The sequence below is a fragment of the Pinus tabuliformis genome, chromosome 3_1 (assembly GCF_031772625.1).
Source record: "Pinus tabuliformis cultivar Carrire ecotype Pingquan chromosome 3_1, CPIR1, whole genome shotgun sequence".
Lineage (NCBI taxonomy): Eukaryota > Viridiplantae > Streptophyta > Pinopsida > Pinales > Pinaceae > Pinus > Pinus tabuliformis.
In genome coordinates, this window is record NC_142301.1 from 450,979,050 (window position 1) to 451,000,003 (window position 20,954).

Here is a 20,954-nt window from a genome sequence, read left to right on the forward strand (position 1 = left end):
GCGGTACAAAAGCTCCTCAACGGGGAGGATTGATCCAGGTGGATCTTTAGACACAATGGCATGGGAAAATCTGAAATTTTAAAGTGCCAGAAAGGAAATTTTCTTAACATCAGATCGAAGTGCTCATTTCCGTGATTCCAACGGTGTGAACGACACTCCAATCCGAGTCCGAATGAAGGAGATAGAAGCAGTCAAAGTTCTGGGTAGACTTGCAGGAAACAAAGGAAAATGAAAGTCCAAGGATGCTCCTGGAAATAGTCTCGTTGTGTAGATCTTTTCATTCTGAATCTACTGCAACTTGAATGGGCTAAAATGGACTTCAGATGATGAAGTTATCGCAAAAAGAGTTTTCCTTTGCTCATTTGAAAAAGGAGGCATTTCCTCTAAAATAGGCTTAAAGGCTTCTAAAGGAAAATTACAATTGGAGGAGTCCAAAGGGCAGACAGAACCCTCGATCAACGATCTCCGACTAATCGCAATCGGGGGCAGGTTATGTATGATATTGGGACTTAAGGCAGGTGACATGCGATATCAGTGTCGACGATCGGCATCGGTGTATGCCATATGGAAGAACCTTGGGCCGTAGTGATTGCGATATGCCGACAGCGATACGGCGATATCGGCGATATCGGTGATCGATGATCGGGCAATTGACGGATCCCTGATATAAAGGGCTAATGACAACGTGATATGTGATTTGTGACAAAGGGCTGGACCCGATGGGTTTATAGACTCGATTTGATAAAATTTGAAGTCCGGGTTTTTGGTTTTTCTAGTGTTTTCCGTGTATTGTTGTATTAACGAAAAAGGGCCTATTTTCGGGGCTTGTTGCATAGAAAGGTTGGACGGCCAACCCACCGATCCTTTCGTTAGAACGGCTTCCATTTTAAACAAACTGACCTTCGATTGTAGCGACCTGGTAACAAAGAAATATTATAAAACCCAATGAACGCAAAAAGTGCTGGGGGAGAGGAATTTGCACGCAGTTTGAGGCAAAATCTTGCAGGAGGGGCGAAAGTCCATTTTGTCCAGATTTGACAAATTTTATATGGTTTCAGCCCTTCTCGACGCCACGAACGCAAGGATGCTATCCATTTCTCCATCTAAGTTCTTCATTTCTAATCCATTTTCCAGAATAGAGGTATAAGACTCCTTTGCTGTAACTGATGATTGTATTCTTCTTTTTCATGCCATTTAATGAATGAAGGCCTCCCCATTGATTGAGCAGGGCTCGAAGACATAGTACAAGTTGGACGAACTCCATTATCAAGTCTTGTTGTCTTCTTCTCATGATTTATGTGTTTCTTCTTCTTCTCTCATGTGCACATTAGATTTCTATGGTTAAGTTGCAATTTCTACATGTGATTCTTTAATACATCTATAAGCACAAGATCCTTGGATCATTTTATCCCAACAATCAATTTCCCACATGCCTCCTCAATAGATATGTCATAGTACCTCACCATCAACTATAATACTTGTTCAACATCAAACCACAAGTTATTTTTTTAACTAATGGAATAATTTCACTCGATACTTTATTTCTACTCTTACTTGCAACTTCATGCTTTGCTTCTAAATGATATGAATCTCCTAATGATCAACAAGTTTTTTTTATTTCGAACTGCATGCTATTTCCTCACATGACAAGGGTGAGGAACCAAAATCTTATTTATGCCAACGTTCAATATTCCTTCTCTTAGAACTTTAACAAGACTTGCATATGATTCCCTGCTAATCCCTCTATCATCACACACTCCTTGAATGTCCTTTACATCAATTTTTATGTTTTTAATGAATTAGTTAACTACTTTCCTTAAAGCATCAAATTTCAGATCTTTAAGCATTGGTATAATGTCTTTTTTCTTTAACATGGTTTTTCACAAATCCACGAAATCTGTACAACTTGGATCAATATGGACTTCAATGCATGCACTCTTTTTCTATAGGCAAATCCAATCTTTGCCAAACATGATATTTTTTTCATTTTTTTTGATATATTCCTCCATCCAATTGGATTTTCTAGAGATTCTCTTTTGAAGATGACAATTATTAGTTTTTAAACTCTCAATTTTTTTTGATGCATCAAATAATTTTTTGTTTAATCTTATGATTTCTTGATATTGATTCATATTATTTTGATGGATATACAAGATATTTTGATTAAGGCCATGAATGGTTTGTTCTAAATAAGTACAATCACCTTCCAAGTTTCTACAATATCCTAGAATACCACTCTTTCCATTACATACAAACCTGTTATTGTTTTGAAATCGAGATGAGAATTGGACACAAGTTCAATTGGATACAATTCTCCTTTTACCCAAAGATCCACATGTTTAGCTCTATATTCCCTTAAGGCATTTTAATCAATGTTAGGGACCAATTTCTGATTTTGTTTTTGGATCATCTCCATATCCTTAATTAAATTTATGTGCAAAACATAAGGACTCTTGTTTCTTATACTCTCTGTATGTGTTGGAGAGTCCTGTAAACAATCAAGTTTATGAAAATCAAAACATAATGGAAATTACAAAATGAAAAAATTCAACTTGCATAAGGAACAATTTGGGAGATGTTCCAAGGAAAAGGAAACTTATGTAGATATTAAGGCATACCTCGATGTTTTCAAGCATATTGTAGAATATGGTAAATCCAACAAAGCTTGTATGCCTGTATTTGAAAAAAAACATAAATTTAAAATTAGCGAGTAGAATATCATAAAAGTAGCCTTACAACAACCAACAATATCTTAGAACATAAAACAAATACAAAGAAATATTAATTGCATTTAGTGGACATTTGAATGGCAGTAACATATCTTACCATCATATACCATTGCCCAAGTATATATCATAAAAACAATTAGAAGAGGATGTTCTAAAATATTCTAAACCAACAATATTTAGAGCACAAACTTTGAAGAATAGGGAGAAAGTCTCACACCAACAAATCTGTAGGTAATATTTATGAAAGTCATATGGCAGATGGTAGCAACACTTAAAATTGTTTTGAACCTTGTCTCTATAAGGTGTATACTTCAGCAAGTGTAATCTCATTCTACAACAATGAAACCTTTTATTGGCTTTTTTTGAGCATGAAATAAGATCATACAAAAAAAATCCTTTGATAACATTTCTGTGTGGACTTTGAGTGCAAATAACAACATTAGAGTGTGCCATAACAATAGTATAAAAAAGAAAAATTAGCAATAAAATCAACATTTGAACTATCCTTGTATCAATGGTGATTAAGGAAGGATGTCATGAAATTTGTAACAGACTTAAGTAACATTTATTTGTAATTTTACTAGGGTTTTTTCAATTGTTCAAGAAACAAAGACAAAGAGATTTCAACCTAAAAAGTACTATCTTTGGATGGATTTGTATGCATAAAGGAAGAATCAATTATGACACACATGACATGGAAAATTTATAAGATTCCTTAACTGTGCAAGTTCTCTGTGTACAACAAAATCAACTTCCTAAATGCCCTAATAGTTTTCATGCTTGTGCTTTGGCCTACGTTATATGGCTAGCGAGAGCACCCTCTTCATTTATGCTTCTACTTTTGTCTTAATCAAGAGTATCTTATCCTACAGATCCTATTGCATTAGTACATTAGATAATGGTGCCTCCTAGCTCCTTATTTTCACATGTTAATGATGGATCCTTAGTGTTCTTTGTTGAAGGCAACTCATGTTGCACGATAGGTTTGAGGTATTTGGCTACCAAGTGGTTATAATATGGTTAATAATTACCTTTTTTATGACTCATGTCTCCCTATGAATATTGAACAGAGATTGGTTCTGGTTGGTTGAGGACATTGCGTTGCTTCAAATTTTGTGGTCAATGCTCACAAGACAAACCATTGGGTGATAGGGATGGACGCTCCATCGTATTGGGTAAGATTGTGAAGTTTCCTTCAGTAATTAAAAAAAAAGTGTTAGGTTGGGGGGATCCTCCAAATTTTTCTTCAAGAAATTTCACGTGCAAGGTAATTTCACGTGGCCTTTATGAAGTTAAAGGGTTCAATTTATTGGCAACATAAAATACCTTACATTGGAGATTGATATTGTCTTCACTGGCCCATGAATATTTGTATGAAGCAATTGGAGATTTTATTTGGCTTTCCATGCTTTCCCTTTGTCAAATGGCATTCAATGTTTTTTTGCCTCAAAACATGCTTCACACACAATGTCTCACTTATTGGAAATATTTGGGTGTTGGCATCTACCAATTTTTCATTAATGAAAGTGAAAATAAATTGCAGATTTAATTTCTGTTATCTTTGATGCCAAAGTGCCCGTGCCTTGTCCCCTTTTGGCCACCAAGACTTGTTCTTCGACTCTATCATCACTGACCAATCTAAATATCCCCTCTTTTCCAACACCCATGCCAACTTACTTTTATCTCTTTTATCAACAATATAACATAGATTGTCCCTAAAAATAACATTTAAATGAGGGTTATGTTTCATAATTTAAATTGTAGAAAGAAGGTCCTTCTCCAATTTGGGACAAAGAAAACCTTTAGGAAGAGAAACCTTTTACCTTGCATTTGTAATTGCACATTTCCTTTACCTGTAATTTTTTATTCTTCTCCACCACAACAATCACAAAATACATACTTTTCTTATTTGCTACAAAATCAAGATGTAAATCCTTTTTGTTATTGGAATGTTGCGATGCAAGAAAAATAAAAGTTATTCACACTAACCTCTTTATTCCAAGACTAAAAATTTCTCCCCCCTCTTCATGCTTAACTAAAGTTTCTTGCTTCTTATTGGTCCAATTTACAGAATGGTTATGTTTGTTATGTAAGGTAGAAAATATCCCAAATTAGAAGCCCATTGAATTGTCATTTCATTTTGTTAGAAAATAATAGAGTTCTCACATGCTAATAGGCTATTTATGCTCAATGTTCCAAGAACATAAAAGTACGTGAACTTTACTATATGTTATTAGCTCAGTTGGAGAGAGTACATGCCTTGCTTCAACCGGTAGTTCCATAACCCATCATTTCGATAATAAGAAAAAAATGAAATGAAATGAAATTTATGTTAATATGAACCAAATACCAAGGGACTAGAGATTACATCGGTCATGAGAAGTCTATGAAAAAACATAGATATAGCCCAAAATGCCCACTTAAGATGAGAAATAAATTAACTGAAAATTATATACTTTTAGTAGCCTACCTGAATGCTAACTTACAAGTATTTTAATTCACAAAGAATTATGTCTGACACATTATAAACTATGAAATCGTTTTTCATTTCATAGAGTCCATAGTGATGTTGATTTGGGTGAGTTCTGCCCATTATTATCCAACAAAGACTTGATGGATGGAGGACCACCAGTGTCACAAGGGAAAGGTACATTTGAAAATAGTAGACTTCGAATACTTATGACCATGCAAAGCATAGCACAAGCACACCGATAAATTTTGTAATGGTTATTCCACTGAAGGCAAAAGCTTTCATTGTTGTAAGTGCCTCTTTCGAGCATTGTGTCCTATCTCCACTCACAGAGAATGCATGAGTAATGTGGACACAAAACTCAACTGCAATGTCGATTGAAATTACAATATTCTCTACAAATGATAAACACAACCACGAGTGCAACTAAATTAAAACATAAAACTAAATTTTAAAAATATGGACACAAAAGAAATCTTAAGCTCAAAAGTTGTAGCTGGACCGCAAAAGAGAAAAAAAACCTCAAACTAACATATGTTAAACTCATAATTTTTAAAAAAATTGAAAATTTATTTCCATGGTAATTCATGTAACAACAAAAAAAACTGAACCAACATACCTCAAAAAAATGGTTAGCTTTAAGAAGATATTGATGTTGGTCAAAAAATGCTCAATCTTAGTTGATAAATGAATAGAGTGACTTCCAATTGATGATCAAAACCAATAATATATAGCATGCGAACATGTTTTAAACGGTAAAATTGAAATACGATTGTCATGGCTCCAGTTTTTGACTAAACCAATGAAGTTTTTAGTCAAACTTAAATTGCCAATAAAAAAATAGAGATAGGGGTTACAAAATATGTTTCGCATAAAAAAATGGAGATTGAGGGTAAAAAATGTGTTGCCGTAAAAGTTCGAGACCAAGGGTTCACAAAATTGGACACCAACAATTTAGAAAACCATAAAGAGAAATAAAAAAAATATGTTGCCGATAACAAATTGGAGATCCAACATTAAAAAATGTGTTGCCAGATATAAAAAAAGAAAAAAGAAAATTGGAGACCAAGGGTTCACGAAATTGGACACCAACGATTCAGAAAATCATAAAGAGAAATAAAAAAATATGTTGCCCATAACAAATTGGAGATCCAGCGTTAAAAATATGTTGCCGGATTAAAAAAATTGGAGATCTAGCGTTAAAAAATGTGTTGCCAAATAAAAAAAATTGGAGAGAAGGGTTCATGAAATTGGGCACCAAAGATTCAAAAAATCATGAGGATAACTTGGACACCAAGAATTCAGAAAATCACGAGTAGAAATCAATTTAAAGTAGAGTTCAAAAAGAGAAAAAAATTACAGTGATATTTTGTCCACGAAAATTAGTCATTAAAAAATTGGAAAATTAACAAATGAGAGAATAAAGTAAATTTTCACAATAAAATATTCTCCATTCAAATATTTAAAAAAAATATGTTTTAAGGTGTTTTGTGCATATTTATTGTTATATTAAAAAAAGGAAATATTGCTAAATCAAATGTTATTAAGTTTAATCATTTTTTATTAATGATTAATTTTGTTCCTTATATTTAGGAATTTATATAATAAATTTGAATAGTGTATTAAATTTTGGAGTACCAAATTTTATTAAATATTGTGTTAATAAATTAATTTAAATAAAATCATTCATATATATATATATATATATGTGGTTATTTTAATAAAAGTGACATTTATTTATGTAATTTTGATATAAGTAAAATAATAAAAATGATATATTAAAAAATTGTCTACATGACATTATTTTATTAATTTCTTAATTTTTTCTTAGGTGGTTATTTTTGAGTTGAAATTTCCTCTAATACTCATTTTGTGTCATTGATGGGGGATACATCAAGGCCCTCCCGCGACAGGTCGCTTCCTGCCGACATCAACATATCATACATGAAGTTGACTTAGAAACACCCCTTGGTACCTTAGTGCTTGAATACATCAATGATATGTTTCCTCACTATCTACGATAAATTTACATCATCTCGACCTTTAACTGAAATATTCTGTGTGGTGTTCGACATCAACTCATTCATTCACGCCATATGGACTGTACTATACTACCTTGAGATCCCTAACATCAATGGTGATTTCTCTCACGTTTGTTAACGACTTACATCATTGGCCGGTAATCAGATGGTGCCTACCATGTTCAACTCCAACTCATTGGTTCACATGGTTAGACTTGTACATTGGTTGGTTGTGTGAATGAGATAGAAGACCCCGGATCTAGTTTCATCCATCTGGGCTGCAATTCCAGGATTATACAAAGATCACAATGTATGATGGCCGAGATCATATAGACAGTCATCTAGTCATGGGTGCACCGGTTGCCTTGTGGATGTGTCATTTGATCATTGTACATGTTATGGTAGCTTATGAGTTGAGTATGGGTATGCCTCCCTCAGAAAACAAAGATGTCATGTTTTAAATGTATTGTAACAGATGAAGCTCATCGATTTTCCTTGATCCTTACTTGTTACAAGGTAAAGCACTTCAGTCACCAGTCATCATCTCTAACTTTGTGCTTTAGGCCATTTTTTCACATCCGATCAGTGAGCCTATTGATGGGATCAATCAACATCCTATTCCCCCTTGTCATAATCTTGCACAAAGCCCTAAGCATGTACCTTTCATTTCCGAGAGTTTGAGCCCTAAATTGCTTCATCTGAGCTAGTTTGAGGACCAACGCTCCTCGTAAGCTTACTGCGGTGCGTTCACCAGTAGTTACTCCACTATGGCTTGCGATGGTCACCAACAGGTTGCTTCCCTTTGCACCTGCATTGGTTCTGTTCACACCTAATCTTCAACGGTTGGGTAAACAAGAACGTGAATAGTCATCAAGAAGATGAACTGATCCGTCCATTTTATGTATATAAGCAATAGTTATCTAATGAAATAATCAGTCAGTTTTCTTCTGCCCATTTTGGAGTTACCCTGGCCTGACATGGTATCAGAGTGCAGGTCCCAGATTCATTGTAACTCCCTTATCTCTGTCCTGAGCGCTCCTCTGTCCTGAGCGCTGCTCAGTCCTGAGCGCTGCTCTGCCCTGAGCGCTGCATCTGTCCTGAGTGTCATTAATTCTCTGCGCATCAGTTAAAAGTCATTAATTGTCCTGCGTTCCATTGATTCGCTGCCTCTCCACACTAGATGCACTGACTCTGCAACAGATCATTAAGGACGTTGTGGAAATACTAAAGATTAATCAAAATCCTTCCGTTGAGGAGATTTCAAAGGAAACAGCGCCGACTTGCAGCTCGTTGTTCTCAGGTACATTCCCCCATCGTATGGTATCGTACTCCTTAAGCTTCCCTATGGCATAATCATCGATAACATTAGCATCTACCGCCTTCTTGCTCTCGCCGGTGACATAATAGATTTTTTTCTGCCCCTCTTTCATCCGGTTCTCTGTTGACATATCTCGTCACGCCCCCGAGCCTCAGATCAGAGCCATTGATAGCCTCACGACCTTGATTTCAGAGAGTTTGTTGGGCGCTCCTCCGGTGACCTTTGCAACTCTGAGCAAGGCAAGCTCAGCCTTGAGCTCCTTGAGCTGGCTTAACAACTCTTTTCGCAAGTCCGCCCTGGCTCTGGCCATTTCGATTCAAATCTTTTCGCAAGTCCGCTCTGCGCCTCGGCTCCTCTCTCTATGGTTGAACCGCAGTAACACCCTCACCAAACAGCTTTGCATGTGATGACCTGACCCTGTGTCGACATCGCCGAGGGTTATATACACAGAAACATAAATCAAATGAATGGATACAACCAACGCATGTATATTGAATATGTCCAAGTTGCCAACGCATGTATATTGAATATGTCCAAGTCGTCACACCTCAGGCTGGGGAGGTCCCCATAAGATATTGCATGTGGCTCTATACTTGAAGCGGAAAGGATCTCGAGGGTCTTTTTCATGCATTCGTGGACACGAAGCTGCTGGGATAGTTGAGAGTATAGTGTTGTTCTGTTGATTTTAACTTCAATGTATATTTATGATGGCGGTTTTGGTATAGCGTTGAGCAGTTTGTTGACTTCATGATATTACACAGTTTAAATAATTCAAAGCGTTTGTATGTCATTCAAAATATTGCGGTGTTTCCAGAATGTCTTATATACCAAAGCATTTGTAGTATTGCATAATATATATTGATATATTGAAGTGATATATTAATACAATGAAGTGAAGTGATCCCTTTCGCATTTTTTCAATTGCATAATATATTGATATATTGAAGTGATATATTAATAGAATGAAGTGATATATTGAAGTGATCCATTGCGCATTTTTCAAAACATAGTAGTATTGCAATGATATGTACAATGAAATGCTGATGCTTTTAGCAAATATTAGAGGGATTTGAAGGCTGTAACATAAGGATTTTTTTTTAGCAGAAGTAATTTTTCACATAATGCATTCAATCATCTCTATGGTCGGAATAGTTCTCACTAGCAAGGAGAACTATTCTGAATGGTCTCGGATGGTAAAACACACCCTCATCTACAATGAGTTGTGGAAAGGAGTGTGTGTCAGAGAAGAAGACAAAGACCCTGTGCAGCCTACATCAGATAAAGAACTTGTCATTTGGGAAAACAAGAACAACAAAGCCTATGCATTGATCGCAGTATCTGTAAATGAAGAAGTAAGTCATCATATTTCATCTTATTCCACTGCCTTTGAAGCTTTACAAAAGCTGAAAGAACTCTATGATTCACATTCTGCACTTGAAGTTGTTCAGCTCATGATTAAACTCTTCACTCTTGAACTGAAAAATAATGATCCTCTTGCTCTTGCATCTGAACTAAAGTCTATAAAGCATGATATTAAATCCACTAAGGTTGAGCTGGATATCCCTCTTATTGCATTTCTCAAATCACTCTATCCTACCTACTCCAATTATCTTGAGTCATTACAAGCAAATGGAAATCTTAAAGATATAACCTTTGACTCTCTTGTGAAAAAGTTTGCTGAAAGAGAGAAAGCCTTTGGAAAGAAGACAGTCCCTGAATCTTCTGAAGAGACTATTTGCCTTGCTCATAAAGAAAAACATCCTGCTCAAGATTCTACAAGAGGAAGAGGTGGACGAAGAGGAAGAGGAAGATACTTCATAGGCAGGGGGGGCAGACATTCTCAAGCAAAAAAAGCAGATCTGCATTGCATTCGTTGCAAACGAAATGGATCACATGATGCTTCTACATGCAAGCTACCATGGGACAAAATTGAGCAGAGAAGAAACCAACAGAAAGGTAAAAATGATGACACAGACAAAGGTAAAGCACCTGAATCCGCTCACTATTTTGAGGCACAATGTAACATTGGAGTAAATGAAGATTTGTTTAATGCTTCACTTGCTTCTTCGAAAAATGATTGGCTGCTTGATTCATGAGCAACCTGTCATATGACTCATAGGAAAGATTTTTTTGAAGATTTCACTGACAATGTTGATGGAGCAGTATACTTTGCAGATCAGTCAAAAATCAAGCCATCAGGGCTTGGTACAATCAGGCTTAAACTGCCTGGTCTTCCAGACTTTCTTCTGGATCATGTTCTATATCTCCCACAGCTCAAGAGAAACTTGCTGTCCCTGGTCCACATCCGCCATCAAGGTCACTCCATTCATATGTTTGATGGCAAGCTTGAGGTAAGAAAGGAATCTGACCACTCACTTGTCATGAGGGGTATAGAAGAAGAAAGACTTCTTAAACTGCAAGGAACCTCTACTCATGCACAACATTTCTCATATATTTCTCATCATGAAGAAGGTACACTTCCGTCAAGTTTATTATGGCATGCTAGATTTGGACATTTAAACTATGATAGTCTCCGCTTGTTGAAGAAAAATGGTGTTGCTGGTTTGCCTACAATTCCTAGAAAACATAAGCAATGTGATGCTTGCATTCTAGGAAAGCATAGCAAACAGTCTTTTCATGATTCACATTCAAGAGCACATAGGAAGCTTGAACTCATTCATTCAGATTTATGTGGTCCAATGCCTATTCCTTCTGCAAATGGAAATAAATATATCATGACATTTATTGATGATTACACCAGAATGTGTTGGGTTTATTTATTGAAGAACAAATCTGATGCTTTTCAAACATTCAAGAATTTTCATAAGTGGATTGAAAATGATGCACAATCTCATATTGGGTCTATTCGCACTGATAATGGAAAAGAATATACATCAAATGAATTTGAAAACTATCTTCGCCAACATGGGATCAAACATCAAACAACTGTACCTTATAATCCCCAACAGAATGGTGTAGCAGAAAGAATGAATAGAACAATTTTGAATATGGTACGATCCATGCTTTTCTTCAAAAATGTAAAGATAATGTTTTGGGCTGATGCTGTTCTATGTGCTGCATATATAAAGAATAGATGTCCATCTAGTGCTATAAGAAACAAGACTCCTTATGAATTGTGGTATGGACATGTTCCTTCGGTAAAACATCTCAGGATTTTTGGTTCCACCTGTTATGCTTTAATACCAAAGGTACATAGAAACAAACTTGGTGCTAGAAGTCGTAAGTGTATCTTCCTGGGGTATTCAAACACCTCTAAAGCATACCGTCTCTATGATGAAGTAAATAAAAAGTTTGTTGTATCTAGAGATGTCATTTTTCTTGAATCATCCAAATCTGACAGTGTTGTTGAGCGGAAACTTGATCGCTTGGATAGATTCACAAAAACAAAATCATTTCAAGAGTTTGATAATCAGATTCCACATCTTGAAGGGGGGATTCCTATACTAGATCAACATGTGGAATCTTCTTCTGAAGAACAATCTCCCTTGCATGAAACTCCAACACCGGATGATCCTTTAAGTGATGTACTTGATAGAATTGGGAGACTCAATCTTGATTCAGTCCCAACTCAATCAACAGAGCAGCCTGGACCATCTCAGAAAGGTCCCCCAAAGTGGTTGACAAAGACACTTGAAAGTGTTCATCCTGATGAAATTGGAAAAACAGGAACTAGAAATACAAACCGACAAGATGGAGGTGATGTAGGTAACTCTAATTCACCTGTTAATATGGATGTTACTTATGATTGTGAATTGAACTTGTCTACAGATTTTCAACCAACTTCCTTCAAAGAAGCTGCTTCTCATGATGAATGGAAAGAAGCGATGCAGAAGGAGTATGATGCCCTCATAAAGAATGGCACTTGGAAGCTGGTTGATCCTCCATTTGGAACCAAACCAATTGGCTGCAAGTGGGTCTACAAGAACAAGTACAAAGCTGATGGCTCACTTGACAAGCACAAAGCTAGGCTTGTGGCAAAAGGTTTTGCACAGAAGGAAGGGGTCGATTATGAGGAAACTTTTGCCCCCACAACAAAATGGGCCACCATCCGGACACTCTTTGCACTAGCTGGTCAGAACGGTTGGAAAGTCCATCAAATGGATGTAAAAACTGCATTCTTGAATGGAGATCTAAAAGAAAATGTTTTTATGTCCCAGCCTGAAGGATTTGCTGTGAAAGGACATGAACATAAAGTATGCAAACTTGTGAAGTCCTTGTATGGCCTCAAACAAGCACCACGAGCCTGGTATGAAAAACTAACTGAGCATCTTCTGAAACTCAACTTCAAACATTTTGATCTTGATGATGCAACTTTATTTGTCAAGAAAGTTGGCAAAACAGTTGTATATCTTGTGGTATATGTAGATGATCTTTTAATGACAGGGAACAATGAAAGCTATATTGCATCCATAAAGAAAGAATTAGGAAAAAGTTTTGAAATGACTGATTTGGGCTATGTTCATTACTATCTTGGCATTGAAGTAACCCAACATCCAAAATCCATATTTCTTTCTCAAAAGAAATACATTGGAGATTTGTTAAACAGATTTGGCATGACAGAGTGCAATCCTCTTTCTACTCCAATGGAACAAAACTTGAAGCTCACATCTATTGAAGGAAAGGAATTTCAGGATGCAACAAAGTATAGACAACTTGTAGGAAGTCTCATCTACCTCACTACTACCCAAGGAAAATTTTAAGGATGGAAAATTTTCTTGAATTTTAAAACATTGGTTGTAATCTCCTTCCATTTATAGTAATGCAAATAATTCATTGTTTTCCTAAATGTGATGTTATTACACTTATTTTAATACCATGTAAATCTATTAAATGAAGTACTAAGATGATATTGCATAGACCTCGTAGTTTCTTGGCTTGTGTTATCTAACCGTGCAGGTTCTAATTTAGGAAATTAGAGCTAGGATTGGAGCTTCCAAGCTCAAGAAGGAGTGAAGCATGCGAAGGATTCTAGGTAGGATTCACTCCATCATCTCTTTAATTTAAGGAAAAACATTGTGTTCCTTGTCTCTCTATTGTTCTATCTTAGACACCGACCTAGGGGATATACTTTTGTCCACAATCATAAATCCCTTATAATAGTGAAAACTTTATGTGGTCATTGTTGTTTTGAAACAAGTCCGTCAAGACCTTCCACATTGAAAATGGAGTTTCCTTACCATGGAGTTTGAGACAATATGATCTCAAACTCCTAGGATAATCCTTCTCGCATTTTCCATACATTTTCTCCACTCTACTAGATCTTGAGCATCAACTAGCATAGGAATATCTTTTTCTATGAATTCCTTAAGCCTGTTGTCTTCCAAAACTACTTCCATCCTATCCTTCCAAGAAATATATTTCAAACTAACCTCAAGGGAAAATCCGTAGAATGACATCCTGATGGCTCTAAAGTATGATACTGCAAATTTGATTTTTTCTCCAAAAGAAAAACTTGTATTCTCTTCTTCTATAGTGATTTTAGCTCTAATACCACGTAGATTCAAAATGTAGATTATAATATGCTAAAAAAATTGACTTGAATCTACTCTACTCATTAACGGAAACAATAAATGATCGATGAAATCACGAAGCATATAAGAGAAAGAATTCGATCGCTCATAATACATTGATTTTCCGGGGAAGTCCACAACTAAAAACCCCAACAATCTGTATATTGTATTAATAAGAAAATATGAGAAGATTACAAATATTTGCTCAAACTCGAGAAGTATCTGCACTATCTCTATCTATCTCACTACTTCCTAGACAAGCTCAAGCCAATACTTAGCCAATTTTGCTGTTGGGAATCACAATTACCGTTAGACCAAAACCTGCAGGTGTTAGTCAACGATCACATCGCCAAAGATAAGGATCCATGAAGGTGGTTAGTCCATGTCACGAAACACACGGGGACCATTGGTTTATCTAATGTCCAACAATCCCCCCCCACAATGCGAGCCAGGTGTGTATCAAACTCGTGACCTATGCTCTGATACCACTTGTTAGGAATCACGATTGCCGTTAGACCAAAACCTGCAAGTATTATTCAACGATCGCATCGCCAAAGATAAGGATCCACGAGAGGTGGTTAATCCATGTCACGAAACACACAGGGAGCACTGGTTTATCCAATGTCCAACATTCTGTTGCCTACCAAGCTCCTATTTCCTTGCATTGTTCCCTTGGGAATTAACACATATTTAATTGGTAAATCTCACAATTATGAATTGCACAATCCTCATAGGCCTTCCTCTGATTGCATGAACTACCTATACAATTCAGATGATTATACAACTGATCGTACACTGTCCTTGAAGTCCAATCTCAACTGGGTCTTTCTTTGTTCTGACATGCATGAGTTAATTATGAGTGAATCTTCAATTTACTGATCACTGCAGGTTACACCCCACTATTGCAGGTTACACCCCACTACTACAAGTTACACCCCACTACCATAGGTTACACCCCTTTGCAGTAAGTTACACCCCACTAGAGTAACTTACACCCCAATTCTGCTGGTTACACCCCATTGTTTCTAGTTACACCCCATTGTTTATGATCTCCCACTAATTCCTCCATTAGTTGGAACTAGTTTAACTGAATTTAACTCAGTTGGACTGAATTAAATAATTACAACTCAAAATAAACTCAATTACTGAGAATTAATTCTTCAATCAACCTACACACATAACATGGCTTTCCATTCCTTCTTAATTTCTAACATAGATCAAAGTGTATTGTAGGCATGGATTTTTGAGCTTGAGCTTGATATGACCTCCATTAAATCTCTTTGCAAATTGCGGTCCTCGATTCCTTGATCCAACGATCTCTGCAACCAATATTGAATTCATTAGCTCAACCTATGAATTCGTGGTCCTTATTTGTTTTGAATAAGCCATCAACCCCATTATAGTGCATTCTATTGCATAGCCACCGACCTGTTCATGCATGTTCACAAATCTATAGAGGTCCTCAAAATATGGCACAAGTGCCAAGCTTAGCCCAAGGCGCCAAAGCACTTCTAAATATAACTCTTTTAATTAGAGCCCCCCTCATGTTGGTTCTTAGCACTTGTATTTTGCGAGAAGGCCCATGGTCATAATAACACACAAAAACACTGTAGGACTAAGACCTGGGTGATTTTTGAGCTATAGCCCTGAGGGAATATTTTTTTCTTTAACTTATTCGCGCCCTTGGTCTCATTTCTCGCAATAGGACTGTTACCTGTGACCGCCGACTAAGCCTGTAGGCGCTCAGCCACTCTACGATCTTTGCGGGCCAAATTCCCTTTGTTAATGGCTCCATGCCATTGGTCTCATTTCTATGCAAAATGACTAAGGGTCAGGGCTTAGCCCATAGCCATTTTTGTCCCATAATATTAAGCCTGTGCCTATTTATACACTTGCTAGGGTTATTCTACCATGTTGATGTCTTCCATGTGGACCCCCGACCTCATTCTCATTTGCTGTCGCTCTGCCACAAGGTTGCCTATCAATCCTTAGTGTCCTGACACCTGCTACCTAACCCTTTCGCTTTCACACCACTAAAAACCTGCTAGGATCTTCCTTACCTAATGAGCTATCCTAGTGGGGTCCTCTATGTGCTTCCATTAGCTAATCAAAGGCATCGACGAGATGAGTTGTCAGACTAATATCTACTAATACTTATTTCCTAACACATTTTCCATTGGTCTGTGCTCTGACACGACCACGTCTATCCGACTCCCAATAAGGCCACTAGTTCCTCTGTAAACACATCTCATACCTTCTTGGGTAGCCCTTTTGGGATGATTTCATGCTTACTCATTAATGTGACATGGCGCCTCCTGAGTGGTGACACATGTCACCTAGATTTGACCCATCAGGCCACCCAAAAACACTGAATATGCTTGCCATGTGTCCCTCATAAATCCATGTCATGCTGATGTCATCTACCACCATCATCTCTTGGGATCCAATCAAATGACTCTGTGTCCTATTAAAAAGGAGAGAGAGAAAGGGTTCTTTGAGGCATTTTTTTTGTGACCAACCTCCGTTATAATGAAAAAACACTAGGTTCCAAAGTCTGGCTCTAGAACCACTCCTGATCGGATTGTGGTTTTGGTAGGGGTGCCCCCAGAATAGCTATTCATCATTGATCTACGCCATTAATTGTGTGGAAAACCACTTTCGAGAACAAAAGGCTTGACCATAATTCTATATTAAGGCCCATCGGTATGCTGCTACGTGGCTTGACTCCTATCTACTAGCTCTTAAATTTGTGTTCCCTTTGCAATCCTCCAGGCAATCCTTTGCGGACTTTACTGTCACTATGGGGCCCTACCGACACCTTTATCATTCGCTGCCACTGCCAAACATGTCGCCATATTTATATCACTCAACTCTTTAGTCTACGCTTTGCCTTAAGCGTTTTTCAGGGCTATATCGCTAGGATACCTCTGCCGGGCCAGGCTATAATGTGGGCTCTGGCTATGGCCAATAGAAATACTTCATACTACTTTTCTTTCCATGCCACATCTGGTTAAATCTCCTTTAGTGGCTTCGTTAAAAGGCTTTGCCAACTCTTTTTGACTGCCAAACTTGGTAACCACTTTGATCCACGACCACATTTAACTTTGCCATCTAACTTTGGGGCACCTCAAATTTGAATGGTAGTAAATCCTAATCCAGGAGGCCATTTGCAAACTTCCACATATCTTTGGAAAGCTATTTCTGAGCACTATCCAACTATTCCATTATCAAAAGTACCTAATTTGATCTATTGTTGTATAATATCCTCCAAAATTCGGGACTCCCAACACCCATAGTCATCATTTTATGGCTTATCCAATAAGCCTTATACTATGATGACTCTCTACAAGAGACTGTAGGAACCATGGGACCCCCCCTAAGCTTGCACATCAAGCACATTTGCTAGTCTGGTTGACATCAATGCCAACACTCTTGCCAACTTTCATACATTTCCAATTGGCCAACACATCCCCCAGCATGACTGTTGACATCAATGCAAACACACATGCTGCCACTTGCCATCTAGGCAATTCCAATTTTCCAAAAATCTCCTCCTTTGGCATTGATGGAAACACCTCTTCACTTCTCCACATTGATGGCTAATCCTCATGCCACTTCCACACTTTTCATTGCAGGAACCACCAATGACTTTCTCTCCTATGCATGGTCCATCACAAATTTTCTAATAAGCTTCTCACAACTTCTCCAATAATCTTCTCTCACCCTGACATCAATGACAAAGGGCTACAAGCTACTTTTTCTCTCCCAAACAATCACTGGCTATTAATGAAAAAGGGTATGGTTGTTATGTTCTTCTTCTCTACATACTTCTCTTCAAGGGCTGATATCTCTAATGAGGCAATAGAAGTCTATCACCTAAGCTCAAATATCTTGTAGATGCTTCTTCTCTATGTGCTGGACATATGCGATATGCTCTGCCTAAACATATCTTACCTCTTACATTGAATAATCCCACAGTTCTGAATGCCTTAGGCTGCTGGATGAATACTCTCTTTGCCAATGCATATTTTTCACTAATTAAAAATTAATTGATACCAATCAAAGTTGCTCATGGTATTGCTGTTGCTGCAAATACCAATCATCAGTGATGCATTTTGGATTTCTCTTTACCGTTGTTGCTACTGAGATTGCACTCACTTATCTTGAGCATCTTCATTAATCAAATATGCTCCCTTTGAGATCAAGCTACTCCAAATATGTATTTCTTCTTAAATAATATCAATTGAACCAAGAAATTGATACAACTTGGATACGATACCAAGAAAACTGTAATAATTTATTTTAGAAAGAAATGCTCATTCACACAAAAGGCTACTCCATCTGAACCCAAGACTACCAATTGACATAGAGATACCAATTGGCAACTAAGGTACATGCAAAGCTTATACCAATCATGTTCATGAACACAATATTTATAGGCATGATAAAATTCACAACTTAAATGAAATAAGGGTATTTCACCAAATATGAAAACCTTTTATTCCCTAAGGTATCTTTCTTCCCGAGGCTTACAATTGTTGCCTGCTACCACTAAATAAAGCAACTCACCCTGAGATAATGCTCTATTATCTCCTGCATATGATTCCTTGCTTTTGCATGGGTACTGATCCCGTGGACCTGACTTGTCTGAGGGCTTCTTGTCATTCCACACTTCCGTTGTAGCTTATCCTGTTCTCACAACATAAATTATTGTTGTGTACTCCTCCTCAACTCATGTTGGCTGGACTCCTCCTCTCTTTCACTGCTGATACATTTGAAATTAACCACTTTATTACTATAATCAGCAAGGGGACACGACCATACCTTCAACAATAATATGCACATATTTTTGGCATTGATTTCAATAGGGTCTTGATGTTTTTCATTATATGCCCATGTCTACATCATGATGTGTGGTGAGTGTTTGGTTGTTGCAATGTTCAACTTGATGTTATTATTAGTTGACATTGATTTCAACATGTTTATGACATGACCTAGTGTAGGAATGGGAGTTTGAGTAGAGATGGATAAAAGGTATGATATAATGGCTTTTCATAGGTCGATGATTGAATTTCCACATATGTTGGAGATGTTGCTACTACAAGAGGTTGAAGTGCTACTACAGGTGTTGCGTATGCTTCTACACATGTTGGAAACATTGGAGTTTCTTCTGCATATGTTGATATGTTGGAGGTGCTTATACCAGTGTTATAGGCATCAGGATAACATGATGTTGTTGCTGCAGAAGTTAGAGATGTTGCTACAGGTGTTGGAGGTGCTTGGACATGTTGTGGTTGAGGCTTGAGGAGATGGAGGTGTTGGCCTTGGTGATAAGGTTGGTAGGCTAGGGACTATTTGTCATTGATTTTTTATAGGAATACTTGGCCTATGTCATCAGTTGCAAACTTGTCACAAAGGCTTGGAGGTGTGTTAAGGAGCCAAAGAAGGTGATCCATCAACTGGAAAAGGTCCTGGACTGAATCTCTAATGTTTTTCTTTATCCTTTACCCCAATCACATGGAACCAATCCCGTGGGAGAGATTGAAAGGCTCTAGTCGCTGGAGGATAGGCATATGGGAATGACTGAGGATTCTAGTCAAGTTTATCCAGTGTTGTACATGTGACCAATAATTTTCACGAGTTTTTCTCCGCATTCCTCGTGAAACTCAACTAATTTTGGTATTATGGCGACATTATTAAGCATAAATTTTTTACATATGGTTGGAAAAGTTCGTGGTGCCTCTAGAAGTTAATCAAAGTTGAAAATATCAAAAGGCAAGTGGAATTAGTGTCTCAATCGAGTCAATGAGCTAAATCTAGATCAAATCAAGGATATGAACAAAGTTTATGGAGCTCAATAGTTCTTGGTAATTATTGAGTTGAGAACCTCAGTTCATGTAAATATTGGAGATAACTCAATGATAGTTTGGTTGGATGAGTTATGTTTTGAGTGAGTGTTAGTTCAAAGGATAGTGTGTAGACTGTGTGAGTTGTATTATGCAAAATTTCTGGAGCAGTTTGCAGGTGCTGTAGAAGTTAGCTGAAGTATGTTAATTTCAACTAGTATTTTGTGCAGTTAGTGAGGTGATTAGAGTTTTATTGCAAGAGTTTTTGGAGAGATTATATTGCAGTTTGTGGTGTATTTGGAGATTGGAGATTTGGTTTTTAATTTTGTGCCTTGATGTCATGTTGTTGCAGTGCGCATGTTGAGAAGTTCTCAGTTCCAGTATGAAAATGTATGAAACCAAAACCACATAGAGAAGTGGAGTTGGGTGATTCCGATGAAATCAATATAAGTGAGAAATTTTCTCAATCCAATGGTTGTTGGATGGTTTGACAGAAACTAAGTGAGGCTTGTTGGTCATGGTGGCTTCTAACATATCAGAATCTGTAGGGTCGATTGATAGTTCAGGAGTAAGCGGGTAAGGATCGTTGATCCTGGTGGCCTTTAGTGGATGGTAGTCCGTATATCCACATGAGAAAGAGTCTTCATTTGAAAGTAGCCATTTGAATATCTATTTAAAAAATTGTTTGACATAATAGAATATTTGAGCAGCGTAGCAACAACAAGTGGTTTTCTACCTTGGAGAGGGTTTTCCACTAGAAATATTTGCGTACCTTGTGTTGATTTCTTTCATGGTTTCTAGTTTATATTTGATGCTATAATATGTAATTATGTGTTTCAGTTTATGCATGATTAAATATTAATAATTTGGAGAAAATTTTATAAGTTCCTTCACTACTAATTCAGACACCCCTCTCAGTAGTGATCTAGTTTCCAACAGTTGGTATCGTGGATCTTGAGTGTAGCTTGATAGCTGGAGAGTGGATCTTAGAGTTTTTTGAAAACTTTGACAAATTGTTTGAAATGGATCAACAAGGAAT